Source organism: Zootermopsis nevadensis, unplaced genomic scaffold (genome assembly GCF_977971745.1).
Source record: "Zootermopsis nevadensis isolate Lab colony 2312 unplaced genomic scaffold, Znev_1.0 Znev_ptg000030l, whole genome shotgun sequence".
Lineage (NCBI taxonomy): Eukaryota > Metazoa > Arthropoda > Insecta > Blattodea > Termopsidae > Zootermopsis > Zootermopsis nevadensis.
Window position 1 is genome coordinate 5,025,900 of NW_028259162.1, and position 16,950 is coordinate 5,042,849.

The 16,950-nt window shown below is 39.3% G+C and overlaps 2 long non-coding RNA genes across 4 annotated transcripts in view; one reads left to right on the forward strand and one right to left on the reverse strand.

Moving 5' to 3' along the window:
* Positions 1-15,722, forward strand: part of LOC147872113 (uncharacterized) — a 127,187-nt gene extending 111,465 nt beyond the window's left edge. The window contains exon 3 of the long non-coding RNA XR_015537807.1: positions 15,150-15,722. This is a non-coding gene — a long non-coding RNA (uncharacterized LOC147872113). The remainder of the gene's footprint in view (positions 1-15,149) is intronic.
* LOC110840632 (uncharacterized) overlaps positions 13,207-16,950 on the reverse strand; it is a 63,525-nt gene continuing 59,781 nt past the window's right edge. For all 3 annotated transcript variants that reach the window (XR_002546942.2, XR_015537810.1, XR_015537811.1), the window contains one exon: positions 13,207-13,579. This is a non-coding gene — a long non-coding RNA (uncharacterized LOC110840632). The remainder of the gene's footprint in view (positions 13,580-16,950) is intronic.

Below are 16,950 nucleotides of genomic sequence, written 5' to 3' on the forward strand. Positions count from 1 at the left end.
TTTCTCAAAGGGGTACCCCTTTGAGAAATTTCAAAAAATGTCGAAATTAGTCGTTTTGGACGATTTCCGACGTTTTTTCGATTTTTTTAAAATTTCGACATTTTTTGAAATTTCTCAAAGGGGTAACCCTTTGAGAAATTTCAAAAAATGTCGAAATTAACCGTTTTGGACGATTTCCGACGTTTCTTTGATTTTTTTAAAATTTCGACATTTTTTGAAATTTCTCAAAGGGTTACCCCTTTGAGAAATTTCAAAAAATGTCGAAATTTGTTGTTTTGGACGATTTTTTGACGTTTTTTGATTTTTTTAAAATTTCGAAATTTCTCGTTTTGGACGATTTCCGACGTTTTTTGATTTTTTTAAAATTTCGACATTTTTTGAAATTTCTCAAAGGGGTACCCCTTTGAGAAATTCCAAAAAATGTCGAAATTTGTCGTTTTGGGCGATTTCCGACGTTTTTTGATTTTTTTAAAATTTCGACATTTTTTGAAATTTCTCAAAGGGGTACCCCTTTGAGAAATTCCCAAAAATGTCGAAATTTGTCGTTTTGGACGATTTCCGACGTTTTTTGATTTTTTTAAAATTTCGACATTTTTTGAAATTTCTCAAAGGGGTACCCCTTTGAGAAATTTCAAAAAATGTCGAAATTAGTCGTTTTGGACGATTTCCGAAGTTTTTTTGATTTTTTTAAAATTTCGACATTTTTTGAAATTTCTCAAAGGGTTACCCCTTTCAGAAATTTCAAAAAATGTCGAAATTTGTTGTTTTGGACGATTTTTTGACGTTTTTTGATTTTTTAAATTGTCGAAATTTGTCGTTTTCGACGATTTCCGACGTTTTTTGATTTTTTTAAAATTTCGACATTTTTTGAAATTTCTCAAAGGGGTGCCCCTTTGAGAAATTCCAAAAAATGTCGAAATTTGTCGTTTTGGACGATTTCCGACGTTTTTTGATTTTTTTAAAATTTCGACATTTTTTGAAATTTCTCAAAGGGTTACCCCTTTGAGAAATTTCAAAAAATGTCGAAATTTGTTGTTTTGGACGATTATTTGACGTTTTTTGATTTTTTAAAATGTCGAAATTTTTCATTTTGGACGATTTCCGACGTTTTTTGATTTTTTTTAAATCTCGACATTTTTTGAAATTTCTCAAAGGGGTACCCCTTTCAGAAATTTCAAAAAATGTCGAAATTTGTCGTTTTGGACGATTTCCGACGTTTTTTGATTTTTTTAAAATTTCGACATTTTTTGAAATTTCTCAAAGGGTTACCCCTTTGAGAAATTTCAAAAAATGTCGAAATTTGTCGTTTTGGACGATTTCCGACGTTTTTTTTTGGGTTTTTTAAAATTTCGACATTTTTTGAAATTTCTCAAAGGGGTATCCCTTTGAGAAATTTCAAAAAATGTCGAAATTTGTCGTTTTTGACGATTTCCGACGTTTTTTTTGATTTTTTTAAAATTTCGACATTTTTTGAAATTTCTCAAAGGGTTACCCCTTTGAGAAATTTCAAAAAATGTCGAAATTTGTTGTTTTGGACGATTTTTTGACGTTTTTTGATTTTTTAAAATGTCGAAATTTGTCGTTTTGGACGATTTCCGACGTTTTTTGATTTTTTTAAAATTTCGACATTTTTTGAAATTTCTCAAAGGGGTACCCCTTTGAGAAATTCCCAAAAATGTCGAAATTTGTCGTTTTGGACGATTTCCGACTTTTTTTGATTTTTTTAAAATTTCGACATTTTTTTGAAATTTGTCGTTTTGGACGATTTTTTGATTTTTTAAAATGTCGAAATTTGTCGTTATGGACGATTTCAGACGTTTTTTGATTTTTTTAAAATTTCGACATTTTTTGAAATTTCTCAAAGGGTTACCCCTTTGAGAAATTTCAAAAAATGTCGAAATTTGTCGTTTTGGACGATTTCCGACGTTTTTTGATTTTTTTAAAATTTCGACATTTTTTGAAATTTCTCAAAGGGGTACCCCTTTGAGAAATTCCAAAAAATGTCGAAATTTGTCGTTTTGGACGATTTCCGACGTTTTTTGATTTTTTTAAAATTTCGACATTTTTTGAAATTTCTCAAAGGGGTACCCCTTTGAGAAATTTCAAAAAATGTCGAAATTTGTCGTTTTGGACGATTTTTTGACGTTTTTTGGTTTTTTTAAAATGTCGAAATTTGACGTTTTGGACGATTTCCGACGTTTTTTGATTTTTTTTAAAATTTCGACATTTTTTGAAATTTGTCGTTTTGGACGATTTCCGACGTCCAAAACGACAAATTTCGACATTTTTTGAAATTTCTCAAAGGGGTACCCCTTTGAGAAATTTCAAAACATGTCGAAATTTTAAAAAATCAAAAAACGTCGGAAATCGTCCAAAACGACAAATTTCGACATTTTAAAAAATCAAAAAACGTCAAAAAATCGTCCAAAACGACTAATTTCGACATTTACCGTTTAGCTTTAACAAGCCTGTGGTATTTTGTGTTGCAGCAGCGCTCTTTAAGCGTATTCGGGATGTGCCCACTTCAAATCTCGTCCGGGTCAGCGCGTGTCTTGTGATTTTACATCGTTATCCTGTCCACACGAATAGCGGGAACTGTTTAATGCTATTTAGAGAAGCTATTGCTGTTTGTACTGAGAATCTTACAAAACCCATAAGTACAGTCTGTGGGGAAAATGAAACGTTTCTGATCATATTGTCCGAGAACTTTATGGTGACCTGGTACCAGGGGCCTGTTCCACCTCATTCGCGACTTGTTTTCCAAAGTAACAAGGTTCGAAACTCTGTAGGACGGAATACCCTGCCCGAAAGAGATTCCGTTGCGGTGAAGATGTGGATTATGGTCTTCCCGGTTGTGTTCGTTGGCATTACCAAATCTCCTTTCCAACGGATAGCGGTGATTTCCCCCCCGTCGTAAAGTAGATCACTGTGTAGAGCTGCACTTCCACGCCCCCAATAATGAGTTATGACATTTTTTCTTACTTAGTACATCTTTATCTTTCAACTTCTGTTATTGAGCTACGTCTGGAATGCCAGTGAAGTTGGCCTTAAATACAGCGGCACTCATGTTTGAAATGAGACCTGCGAACACAAAGAGACCGCATTCGATTTTCCTCCTGAAACAAATTATTGTTCGTCTTTAAAATTTAATGGTCTCGTTTTATTATCTGACTGCCTTTCCCTCGCAAGTGGCATGGTATTCCTGTTCCAGTCTCGATGAATGATGACAAATCACACAAGACAATTTACCAGGCCTTTGTAGCTCCACGAGAGATGCACAAATCACAGATATTTGTACGCAGAAGGTTTCACTTTCTTTTGAGCCAATTTTTGTGTCGACCTATGCGGTGACTATAATGAACGCAGTGTCTGTCAGTGCGACCCTACTCACAAGTTACGAATCTGTTGTATCACGCCCGATCAAAACGGTTCGAAGGTGAATTGTCATTGAGGGAGGACATGAAAGCATTTTCACTTGTTTCATTCCTTCATGCAATAGCAACAGACGTAAGGATACAAAACGTATGTTTCAGAATACAGTAGGCTAGGTACATTAACAGGCACGAATCCGAATATATTGATATTTCAACCGATTACTCGCGAAATATTTTAACTCTGGAGATATGAACTTAAGAGGCAATTTATGATGGACCCAATACATAACCAACCAATTCATAATTTATAGGGCGAAGGGGCACATGATATTGGTAGGTTAATAAAGTCTACGGAGACTTATGGGCTGGACATGTAACTGGAATGGAGTAGGCGAGACGTGCACAAAGAATTCTGGTGGAAAAAATGTGTTTCCATAAGGCATATCGCGAAGAAGGTATAAGGTCTGGTCTGTGAGGTTAGGAAGTTACTGCAATTTGCTCTCAGGATCGTGGCAAATGGCAGACTTCGGTATTCCCAGTCTTGAGCCTTCGGATTCTACTACCAGTCAATATGTGGTTAATTTAATGCTTGACATTGAAGGAACTATTTAGATTTTGTTGTATATGTGCCTAGGTACGGTGTCAATGTGGACAGATTTGAAATATAGGTAGTAGCTCCACGCATCCTAGATATCTGCGTTTGGAGGCGGTGAATAGTCAGTTTCGCTACTTCAGTGATACCAGTTAGGAGGTTGGGCTGTACCCGAAACCGGCGTGGTCCTAGGACCTTGAGAATAATCTCTGTTCCTGCCGAGAATCGACCGACAGCCGTAAAGCCTTCAGCTAGTAGTGTTAACTGTGTCCCCTCCGGAGAGGAAACTGTTGGTCAAGCGAATGGAAATATCGCAGTCACGCCTGATAAGGCGACAGCTTTCTTCCTGCAGTGCCAGCCAGCCCGCAGCAGATGGGCGGGCGGGTCGTCCCCGCACAGACGGAAGTTCCACTCAAAATCCCCACATTCTTTCAGCACTGTTCCTTCTGCCTGGATTCCTGCAGAAAAGAATTCATTTTGCGAAGAGGACCGAAGAAACTGCAATCTCTTTCTTCTTCAGAAATCACTAATTATGCGAGATTTCAGATTCTCACAGTGACGAGTATGGAGATGGTTGTCTTCTGCGATGTTGCGTCATGTAGTCTGGTAGATACTGACCGACGTTTCAGAGGTGCTTACTGTCCTACACAGTTTTATGTCTGAGCTCGTTTATACTGAACCCACAGGATTACCAACTATAAATTTAAAGCTTGAGACAGAAAGCAAACGCATGTCGTGAAGCGCACCAAATCGCGACCTCATTTCTGCTCCGCTGTGAATAAATCACACCTGGAGCACGTCGTCTCCACGGAAGGACTCTGCACTGACGTTGCTCCTCGTATATTCGATGTATTATGCCCCAATTTAGTCATGAACAGTGTCTTTTCATCAGATGGAACACACGATACAGTAATGTTCACGTCACAGTAAAACCCCGTCACACCGGAATCCTAAAAGTCCCGCGCATATTGCAGTTTCAGAAAGGTTTCCGTTTAAAACAGGTTCTTACAAGTCGATGAAAAAACGCTGGCGCAAATTTGAAAAAAGTCTTTGCGATAATGCGAATTACCGTTCTGTTCGTACAGCAAAATTGTGGCGATTGTACTAGTCACTCAAAATCCACCTGCCTCTTGACTCGTCTGCACGACTCGAACTGCTGTCCAGAACTGAAAGCCGAGAAAAATGTTTTCGCCATGACGCGGTCAAGACTTCCGCCTCGACTGTTACGAGCCGCTCGTAACTGCCGCTTACGCGCCGAGTAGTTCGCCCTTATCCATAAATTTCATAATTTTGGGAGAACTTCATTGCATTCTTTTCCTAATTGTCCTTTATGTACGTGTCGTCAGGCGTTTTCAACCTGTCCTGGTTTCGAACTGAACTCGATCTGTCGATTATGTAACGCACTTACGATGGTGATTTCCCGGACGAGATCGATTGCTGTAACAAGCTTCAAATGCTCCTTCAGTCACGATTTTTTCATTATGACAATCTTCTTTATGACTTCACGTACGAAAATAATGCGGAATTACTATCAGCGCAAGAAGAACGTTATGTGACTGTCCCAGCGTATATTAATGTATTTAGTTACGTATCTCTTTTATTCAATAGTTAAGATATAATATGAGCATTTGTACTAATTGCTTGCGGAGACTATAAACAACGGTGTGACATGGAATTTGTATGTTTCCGAGACATAAATACCAAATAGCTAGATGTTGTTTACGCTACGTGATACCTGTTTATAACAAATAAACGCATGTATTATTAGCGGAGGCTTTATGATAATACTATTATTGTAATATCACCTTGTATAATCGTTGTCTACACTTTTCAAAGGTACAGTAACAATAAACTCTTCATTTTCATTGTAGCCTGTGTCATTTGAAAGTCAACAACATGCAAAACGGGAGAATGAAATTTAATGTCACAATGCGATTCGATGGTGTGACATGTTACGTATATGTTCTCCTTAAAACCAAGTTTGATGCCTATTCGATCATGGTGACATTGGCCTAGAAGTTCTCAGAATTATGCTAGATGGTAAAATGTCCTATTTCATAAGTGCTAAGGCCATTAGCAGCTTTAGGAAGTACTGCTAATATGGGTGACGAAAACACTGAAATAATAACGGTACCAAAATTCGTGTATCAGTTCTCTGAATTTCAGTTCTTTCTTAACTAATTAACGTTTAACTGAAACCTGTAGTCTACCGTCTATTTACATTTCGTGAGATTTCAGGCTGCCTCCTGGGATATTAATCCGTGTGGTCTAGTAGATACTGACCTGTGTTTCAGAACAACTTATTTCTCCCATCATCAGGGCGATCACAACGTCTGCGAACAAACAGTTTGTACCTTGTTCCTGTCAATGTTATATTGTATGAGTCATATGTAGCACAACCCTGACGGTTACAAAATGTTTCTCGATAAATATTGACTTGTGGTGTTTTGTTGGTGAAAAACAAATTAACAGAATTATTGATGGCAGCGACTCGTCTATTAGGATTATTAAAATGTTCAAATCTGGAAGAGAGGATATCCATAAACAAACTGAACGTATTTACCAGTGTCTCACTGCGTAATAAAGTTTATGGACGAATCTAAGGGAAGATAATCTTAAACTATTGGGTATCTTTGGCGATATTTTTATTTCTATCAAGACGGAAGAAGCCTGGGTCTGCGTATTCTGTTTGTACGTGTTACGAAAATTGATTCCATCCATGCTACATACGGCTTCCATTAAAAAGTCTGTTGTCATTGTCAGACGCATATTAATTAATACGCGTTGCAAATACAAATAAATATTGAATGTTACTGATTAGTAATCCTAAAATATTAGATTCGATGTCAGTAGCTGACACAAGGAATTTACATTATAAATACTCTGTCAGTGAAATGACAACCAGACACCGGAAGGCAGGAGCAAATCATCTCAACTGCACCTCAGAAAGCGAAGGATGAAGTCGTGTATGTAGGCGATGAACCACATACTTGTGTCTGAAGCAAGAGAGCCATGATAATTTCGCTGTGACGAAACCACAGAAGTTTTGAGCACAGTGAATGTTTGTGCTTGTTACGCGAAGCATAGTGGAAATTACATGCTTGTAATAAAGTTGCTTGTCCTTCTTACGATACTTCGATTCTTGCTGTTTACCTCATCTGTGGTGCAGTGATCGTGCTAACATAAGAAACTGTGATCATTAAACGATGCCTAGACGTCAAAGTGCATGGCGCCAGATTGAATCGGTTGTCGTACCTACGTCATCTGTATTCAGTGTGGGAAGACTTCACGCGAGTTTCCTGTATAGTATGACGCAATTCATCTTCATTTGTAACACAAAACGCTTTTCTCTTAGACATTAGTCAGTTTTAACTGCTGTCTGTCTGAACGGAGATTTGGTTCACCGTTCAAACGGAAGTACTCTTCTGCGCAGGAGCGCAGCCGTTCTTGTGCACGAAAAAGAACCATCGACTGACTCCTACCCGCCTTCTCATTTGGGTTGTTCCCAAAGATATAATACTGACTCCAAACAACCATATGTCAATATCAACTAAAAACTACAAAATGCCATGAGAACCTCAAATCCCACGCACAAACGTGTTAGCTAATTTAGCGTTTTATATGTCTAAATTGTCAACAGTCGCAAATACGCAATGTAGTTGCTTCTACTTTAAACATATTAACTACATCGTCAAATGAATACAGAGCCTACTACTAAATATATATTACGATTTCCTTCTGTTCCTCACATAAAACACAAGGCTAGTGAAATTTTTACATTCTTTCGCCTTAGAATTGCATGTATCAAAAAGTAAATGATTTGTAGGCATACGTCCATGTAGAGGAATGAACTACATTGAGCAAAGACCTCCTTTAGAAACTAAAATTTGCTCAGCTGCTCAAGCAATTCCCTGCCTTTTATGGTACACGAAGGTTCACAAGAGCCCGTAATGCAACATTTTAATGAGTCGTTTGTGGTCTTGTTATATGATTTACTAAAAATGTGCGCTGTACGTTTCTGGTGCGCTAGCGGGCTATAATGACTTGTTCAGTTAGCACAGAGGTCGAATGTTGTGGGTAAGGATTTTCACCTGCAGAACAAGGCCGTGACAACCACCAACGCGTGCTATTTATTACCCGATAGAAAGACCGGTGGGCCGTTGGACAGCGGTATTTATTTTGGGGACCAAGGCGAACGCGATGCCGAACATGTGTGCCCCTCAGCTCTCAGCAGCGCGGAAACTAGGAACACAGACTGTCATAATTATCCCAAAGAAGATCGTTAGACTAATTTATTGCAGACATGGCAAGAAATTTAAAATGGAGTTCTAAAGATGGTAGAAACTGTGGTAATGTCACTTCCCGGCATCGCCACTTCAGCCCTGAAGATGGAGACAATGCGTTTCTCTGAAACGTTAACATCTACCTACAAGTTTACACGACGCCAAAACTCAGAAGAACATCATAGCTTACATCATCTGATGTATAAGCGGTGTTATACTGGCCTGTATACAACACACGAATCCCTTTCCATGTTCCTAATCGCAGTCATTCTATTAATTTCCTTCGTTCAGATGGAAAATCCCGAAGGCCATAACCCACTTCCCTGGTTCTCAAACTGCGGTGAGAAATTAAAAACATTATAATAGGCTGAAGATTGTTTATGTGAAGTAAAGAGGCCAGTGTTTTCTTAGAGACAGAGCCACTCGGTGTAATCATTAGCACTCCTTCATATCTGGGAACTATTACATTGGATTTTTTCCCCGAGGACGGCTATCCTAAGGTTTTTCGAGGAATTCCTTGATCCTTCAGTGAGATAGTACTTCAAAACATACCACAACCGCTTCCTTCCCAATTCAGAATGCACAGCCAACCAGCCATTCGATACTAAATGACCTCAGCAATGTAGAATTAATTGTTAAAAAGGACAACAAAATAAAAAAAACCGTCCTCGTTGACAAAATTTGTATGCACGAACGCAGTTGCCGCATCTTGGATTTAATTTCTGGAGGAAACAGGGTTGAATGAACAACTGGGAGGAAGGACATTTTGCTACGTATCACGTTCGTCCTAAAACCTCTGCGTTTTGAGAAATGAAATTCATGTATGTTAACGGTATTTAACTCCTGTGGTACAAAATCTCTTTAGTACTTTTAGAGAAAACTGCGTCTTTACAATTTGAGAACACAGTTGGAGTTAAAAATATCGTGAGCAAAGTAATTATGTTTCTTTGTCTTTTTATATAATTACAAATCATGTTTATCCGTGCGAATAACCCACACGTACATATCTTTTGATGTGAGATATTTTTGGGCAGATCAATGGACCTGTCGTCAGACAGAACACTCAATAATAATAACACTTCTCTCTCATTTAAAATATTCTTATCTAGCTCCTGCGTAAAAACAATTTCCCAGTGCTACTTAATGGCAGCTTTCAAATAAGGTGAATCAACGACGCAGGAAATAGTGGAAATTCACCCTCAGACATAGTAAAAATATCGACTGGTATCGATCCACTATTTGCCACGTGATGTGAAAAAGCACAAGTGCGCCTTCGGTTTTGACGCCACAGCCGACGCCTCCACCAGGCGCATGACTCCGTCGCCCTGCCAATGTTTGCTGGGCGAATCGTTGCTGTGGAAACGGAACCATACATGATGGAGGGGGGGATTGTGACGTGTGGTCTGTAGTGTGGCGTAGTAGAGCTGGTGTGCTTTGCATTAGACGCATTTCGTACAAACATAACCTTTCGTAAGGCTTTGACTCTAACTAGCAATCATTTGCCTTTTCTGTGATGCATTTTAGGGTTCCAAAGATTTTTATTTAAATTTAAAACTCCTGTATTTGTCGCTCCTCAAGCAAGGTTTACGTCAACACATCCCCTCTGACTTAAACCCTTTTACCGAGCGCCAAAGATATAATTTGACTGTAAACTGACCTGTAAATTACCACCTTCTGCTACGACGCAGGATACAAAGAGAGAGACTGAGGGGTGTGACCGTTTTTGTTACGCTCACAAGATATTAATTTACGGTCGCCACAGTATAGGAGGAAATCAATACATAAATGTTTGGAGCACACTGTATATGCGTATTTGTAACATGATACCACACAAATCCAACGCGGAAATTTACAGCGATTATCCAGCCAAGGCATTTCACACGCTGTTATCATATTGGTGTTTTTCCAGTCTCAATTAGGCTTACTGCAAGAATTCTTGCAAACATCTACCAAATTTCGCGGAACAATCAATATAACGACAAGCAATCACTTGAGGGTGAGAATGTAACCAACTTCCAAAACGTCGTGTGTCGTGTTCTTCTTCTGTCTGTCTGCCCGGTAGGGATGTGTCTCTCAGAGGCCTGTGTCTTTGTATCGTCTCGAATCTGGGCCTTTCTTATGTAACCTCTGCCTTTAAAAGCCATTTCACTCCTTGACAGTCATTGAATAAGACAGGCAGAGAGGAAGACGGCGTTGCTATATATATATATATATATATATATATATATATATATATATATATATTATTACGGTAGACTCTTCAATTAAAGCCAAGAATTTAAACTTTAGAGACAGGACTTTTTGAAAAATAAAATGTATGTTAACAGACAAGACGAGAACATAAATGTTGTCGCACCATGAGAATATTTTGTCAGTATTTCAGACGTCTGGAACAAGAGAAATATGCCACAACGAGACGGCTTATGTGCAGACGCCTGTTTCAGAGGCGGGAACGGCGTCTCAGTGCGATAGATTTACATTGCGAGAACGCAGATTGGCCCAGGTCTCCCCTTTTTATCACCTCCTCCCATCTATAAAAATACTAGTTATATCGATGTTGGTCTTCTAGATTGTAATTATAATGTTTTCATAATTTTAATAACGAATTTCGTAACCATGGTAAACAAGTATGATGGCCTAAATGTGAAATGATGTTACAAAATGTTCAGTTTCGTAAAACTAGGCGGTAGAAAAATGTTGTATGATTTCCTGTATAAAACAATGGAGCGCTTAGCAACCTGAAATACGTTTGAAGGCGTCAAGGTGACACATACACACGTTTCGAAATTAATAAAGTGGTTTTAGATGGAAAACAATGTCATTGTTGGGTAGGAAATTGTGATTCTTCTGGCTAATGGAAAAACAAAGTTTTACAAATATTTTTATATAGATTTCTCGCTAGTATTTTACCACATTATCTAAAAAGTGTTAGCCGCTAAGGTTGTTGTGTTATCGCATTTGTCACTTTTATCACGCAGAGTAAAATAATGCGTCATACAGAAATTTTCCCCAGACAAATTTTGACATGCATACTGTCACTGGTTAATCATAATCATTGTTACAAGAAAGGGTAAGAGTAGAATCCTCGACACCATTTACGGTCTGCGAGTACAATTCTAATATGTGGACTGACTTTGTAAGTCCTGTTTCGCAGAGCCTGTCTTACATAGATGGAAAAAAACGAATTGAGACAGAGATAAGAACTATGAAAAGATAAGATGAAGATTTCTGTCTTCTGGATTGTTGCGCTGTGTAGTCTGGTCGATGTTTACCAACGTTTCAGAGGTCATACTGCCTCCGTCATCAGGGCGATGAGTATGAAGATTACTGTCTTCTGGGTTGTTGCGCTGTGTAGTCTGGTCGATGTTTACCAACGTTTCAGAGGTCATACTGCCTCTGTCATCAGGGCGATGACGGTATGACCTCTGAAACGTTGGTTAACAACGTTGGTTAACATCGACCAGACTACAGCGCAACAACCCAGAAGACAGAAATCTTCATACTCACCGTGTGAAAACCTCAAATCTTACAAAAGATAAGATGACTGCACATCTGCCTCGTCATGGATTGGATTGTACTTCGCCCTACTCCTCAGGACGAACTGAAGAGGAATTCGAAGTGACAAACGAACAGAGGCGGCCGAACCCTTGCTACCGCTACGGGCGGCATGTGTCAGGAATTCCACGCTGTGAGGAGGAGAGGGAATTGAAAGATCAAATAGAAGGAGCTCTGATCTTATACATAGAACCCTTCAGATATTTCAAGTACAGTCAGTCTAGGCGCGGATGAGACGGCAGGTTTTACACTGACGCAGGTTGTCACGCGAATGAGACAGCAGGCAGTCCTTTCTCTTCTTGGCCGCTGTGTGGCTGGTGAATCTGCATAAAGGGGACTTTCATTTGTACTTTTTTTCAAATAGTTTATTATTAGGTTGATGAAAGAAAGGAGGATGGGGCAAGGTGGGGGAGTAACGAGAAGTGCATAGAAAAATCGAAATCATAGAACGTGAGGGACAAATGGCGTGGGACTGGAATTTGTCTGATTTAGGATATGGAACAGTAACGGGCTCTTTTGTGAATACGGGATGAATCTTCGGGCTCCATAAAACCCGGGAGGGAAAAATTTATTGACTCAGTGGACAGTAGCTCTTCAAGGACACTGCTCCATGGAGAGAGCCCTCCCCCCGCCCCCCAACATTAAATATAGCCCAGAAAATGTTCCCCTTTACAAAGGCAGAACGATAGATGTGATGTCGAATGATAAAAATTTCAATGTCCTGTCCGATGCTTTCAGCCCCATGTTCCCTGTGTGCTACCCGTTATCCGGTCTTGCTGAATAAACAAGTTATTGTTCTCGGAAAAGCATCGCTTACGTAAGAATGCTACCTTCGGCGCATATATTATTAAGTGCATGTACTTCTCGGACGTCATGTATTTGAGGACAATACTGACCATAAAATACCTCATCAATCACTTTCGCGATAAAGGTTGGCTATCAGTCGCCAGCTGCACTACGTTTTACGCTATAAAGCATAGTAAACGTTGGAATACTAACCAGGAGTTGCAGTTAGTGCCCGTACTATTATACTTCGCTCACGATGTCTAAGGAATGCATTTTATTAACTTAAAGCCACTGCCGCGCACAGAAACGCAATGTAAGGCTTCGTGTAAAGTTGTCCAAATTTAACCAAAAATGGAATATGCCGACAAATGTTAGTAAAAGCGTACAATTTCGTGAAAATCATCTCGGCCGCTCTCGAGTTGGTACATTTAGACATGACGAAGCTAACAGGTGAACTATCGCAGTCAGGCCCAAAAAAAATACCAGTTGTAAAAAATATCGTCAGCTGAAGAATCATATTTTCCCAGCCGATTACTATTTCATTTCAGACAGTTATTATTTACAGTACCCATCGAGAAGAAGGGCTGAAGCTAACCCTGGAGTTTAATCGAACATACACGTAATATTAATGTTTATATTTAATAGTTTAATGAGAAACATTGAAGTGTCTAGTTGGCAACAGTGGGAATACAGAATATAGGTCAAGTTGGACTCTCACAGAGTCGCTAGACAGGAAGAGATGCATACACTTACTAAACTAGTTGCGTGGTGTAGAAAAAGCCGCTGACTTATCTTGTGACAAGAAGCTGGAACTGATTACTCACATCGTTAATAAATCAAGGGACGTGGCCTTCACAGCTTGCTACATTTGCCCCCGGCAGCAAAGGTAACCAAGAGCTCCTCTTGAAATATCTCATCTTGGCACCTGCTATAGGCTGAGTCACTCTTCGCAGGCGAGAGAAGTGATTTTGTCCCTGGTGGAAACGGGACTGAAAACAAGCAGAAAAGAGAAGTCATTGAATATATTTACAGAAAGTGGTTTGAAACACGGACAACGCAAGAGTACAATGTTTCTCTGTTCTTGTTAAATGGAAATCTGTCTGGAACAGAAAGTGAGTTTATTAGAAGAAAATATAAACAAAGAAAGGAAGAGACTGATGACGAGAAGGTGAAGGAAAGGAGGAACGAAGGAAGAAAAGAAAAGAAAAGAGAAATGTTATCTCAAAAGGAAAAACAAACAAATAAAAAGTAAATAAAGCAAGAAATGAAATGCATAAACGAGAAGGAAGGCAAACAAAACTCTGATTAGGAAGGGGAGAAATGCAAAGTATGTGTGTAAATATGAAACAAAACAGACAGAAAATAATTTGAGAAGAGGAGAAAACTAAAAGTGTCACCGACTAGATTCTGTATAACGCAACATTTTAAATCTTGGTTGTGACTCTGTTGTCATGGCTTGATCGTCAGATCCTCGTTTATGAAAACTGTCTACTAAGTGCAAAGAACATTTCTGTTATCAAGAAAGCTTAAGCCACGACATATCCTTGACAATCCTCCAACTGGATTAGATTTTACTGGGATACTTCGATTTCCCTTGACAGTCTGCATTTCATACAACCATCAGATCAACCAGGTGTAGCAACAGAGTGGTATTTGGCCGCTTCTGTTTGCCCCTAACTTGACGACTGCACCCCATAAATTCTTCCGGGAGCTGCCACCAGGAGCGAAATTGCAGACGAACAGCAAGTGTTTGTGTAGTCAACACAGACATATGACCTGCTCTTCAGGCGTCGCCTTATCAGTTTGCCGATTACACAGCATTTCTTGGAAAACTGGGGATGTGGCTGTTAATTCCAGTGCAAATTTACACACGGCCATCTGCCGCCAGTGGTTTAGTAAGTAAGTTACATCGCAGTCAGATTGTGGCTTATTGACGACGGTCGGGTATCAGATTTCTGATATTTTATGGAAAAGAAACGGGTTTAGCAGAGTCACTGACTGCAATGGTCTGAACCTCCCTCCGAAAATAAAATCAATTTCAGGTGATAACTAACTAACTAACTAACTAACTAGATGGCTTACAGAAGGTTCCTCACCGAATTCGCCAGTGCCCTCCACCGGACCCTGTCCTGGGCCAACAAAATCCAGTCCCCTTCAACTTCTATCTCCCATAGATCCCGCCTGACATTAACTTCCCATCTACGTCTAGGTCTCCCCAACGGTCTCTTCCCAACCAATACCCGGTGCACACCTCTTGTCCCATCCATGCACGCTGCATGTCCCACCCATCTCATTCTTCTCGACTTAATCACCCTGACAATACTAGGGGAGGAGTACAGATTTTTAAGCTCATCATTATGCAGTTTTCTCCATACCCCATCGTCTTCCCTCTTAGGCCCAAATATCCTCCTCAACACCCTGTTCTCAAACACCTGCAATCTGTGTTCCTCCCTCTGAGTGAAAGACCATGTTTCGCACCCATGCAAAATTAAATTTGATATGAACTGAGTACCGAATGTCGCGTGAGAGTGGTTAGCATTCCTGCTTTTTATTCCACAGATCCTGGGTGCAGATCTGGATTTGGGGACCGGCAAATCTGACTGCGGTTTTCGTACGAATCCTTCGAGTAAATCCCAGGATATTAGGGTCTGCTTTTATGTAGCCCACGATTGCATGCTTCTACGTATTATCAATTCATCATCCACTAGTTATGGTATCATTCGATACTGTATAAAGATATAAATGAGCTATTGACAGCGTCACAAATAAGCTGTAAACAAATGAAAGTCACATTAAAAATTATCTTTCCCGATGTGTTTCAAGAACACATGTCTGATTTCGGTAACTAAACTTTGGTAATAAAATATCTTATCAAATACAAAACCATCTTGTTTGACGTCATAATGACGTATGAAGCCACACAGTCTTTTGCCAGTGTTTGACGTACAACTGTGTAATCATTTGTTCATTGTCAAAACAACAACGAAAAAGCCGTCGCTTGCGAAGCTACGACAAAACAATGGTTTCCGATTCAGTTACATAGGCCAACATGCAAAACTGTTAAGAAATAAATGTTGTTTCTCCATGTTCTTCAGCTTTTATGGATTAGGCACTATGGCCTGTTCCAATTCGGAATTGCTTCTGAAATTATTAATTCTTTAGACATGTGGCAGGACTGCTTCTATTCTCAGTACTTAACAACGTTCTGATTAGTGCTAATTGTCTTTAATGAATTTATTTCTAACATTTATTTAATTTTATATTTCTTACATACTTACTTTTTAAATTGTGCAGTGCCATCGTGACCTCGTATTCATCCGTTCTGGACAGTGCTACATTATTACATCTTTGATTAATTTAAAGCTGTGTATATAATGCACTGTAGAGATAGAGGCCAAAATTAATTCATATTACGCACGCAAAGCTTAAAATGATGCGAAGAAATATCAAATTTTTATAAGTATAGCAGAAAATTCATTTTCTAAAGGCTTCAGTTTTGCCTAGTATGCTTTATAAACTACTGTGCAAGATTCCAGTTATTAAGAGTCCATAGACGTGGTTGGTGCCAGGATCGCCGTACCAAGGACCGTCCTCCGAACAGGACGACTGGTTTATATTTACAGCAAGGCGCTAAATACGGCTTCAGCCCATTAAAGCCACCCGAGAGAAACAACTCTTATTTACTACTTGTAATGTTTGAGAACATGGCACTGGCCTGGGGAAAACTCAGCTGTCCGTCCGCTTGTATCATCTTCGAATCTACTCTGGAGAAGGTTGAGGAACATGAAGCTAATCACTCGCTTCCATATACAGCAGAGTCCCGATTATCCAGCCTTCATTTATCCGACATCCGTTTTATCCGCCGTGCAAATACCAGCTACTGATTTCTCTATCTTTTAAAAAATTAGCAGGGGATCTTTAATTTAAATATCTAAATTAAGTTAAATACTATATTTGCTTGTGAGACTTTGTATGTGATGTCATATTGTTTTTTCTTTCTTTCGTAATTTCAACTTATAGAAAATTTAGTTAAAACTGGGTTGATTTACCATAACTTTTCATTAGTCTTCCGTATTATCCGACATTTTCCATTATCTGACCGTCCTTTAGTCGCAGTTCCAGTGTCAAGAACACACGGACATGTTATCTCCGCGTTCCTATTCGTGTTTATGGGCCAAGGATTGAAGCACAGGGACAGATATTCGTTGCTGCATACAAGAATAAAAAATATGATTTTCTTGTGGAGGACACCTAGTTTTGTACACCCTTTCCGGCAGGCCTATGGTTCCACAGCCTCGTCCATATTTTCATTTATCTATGACGTTGCCAGCTGACATCAACAATTTGTAATATGATGGCC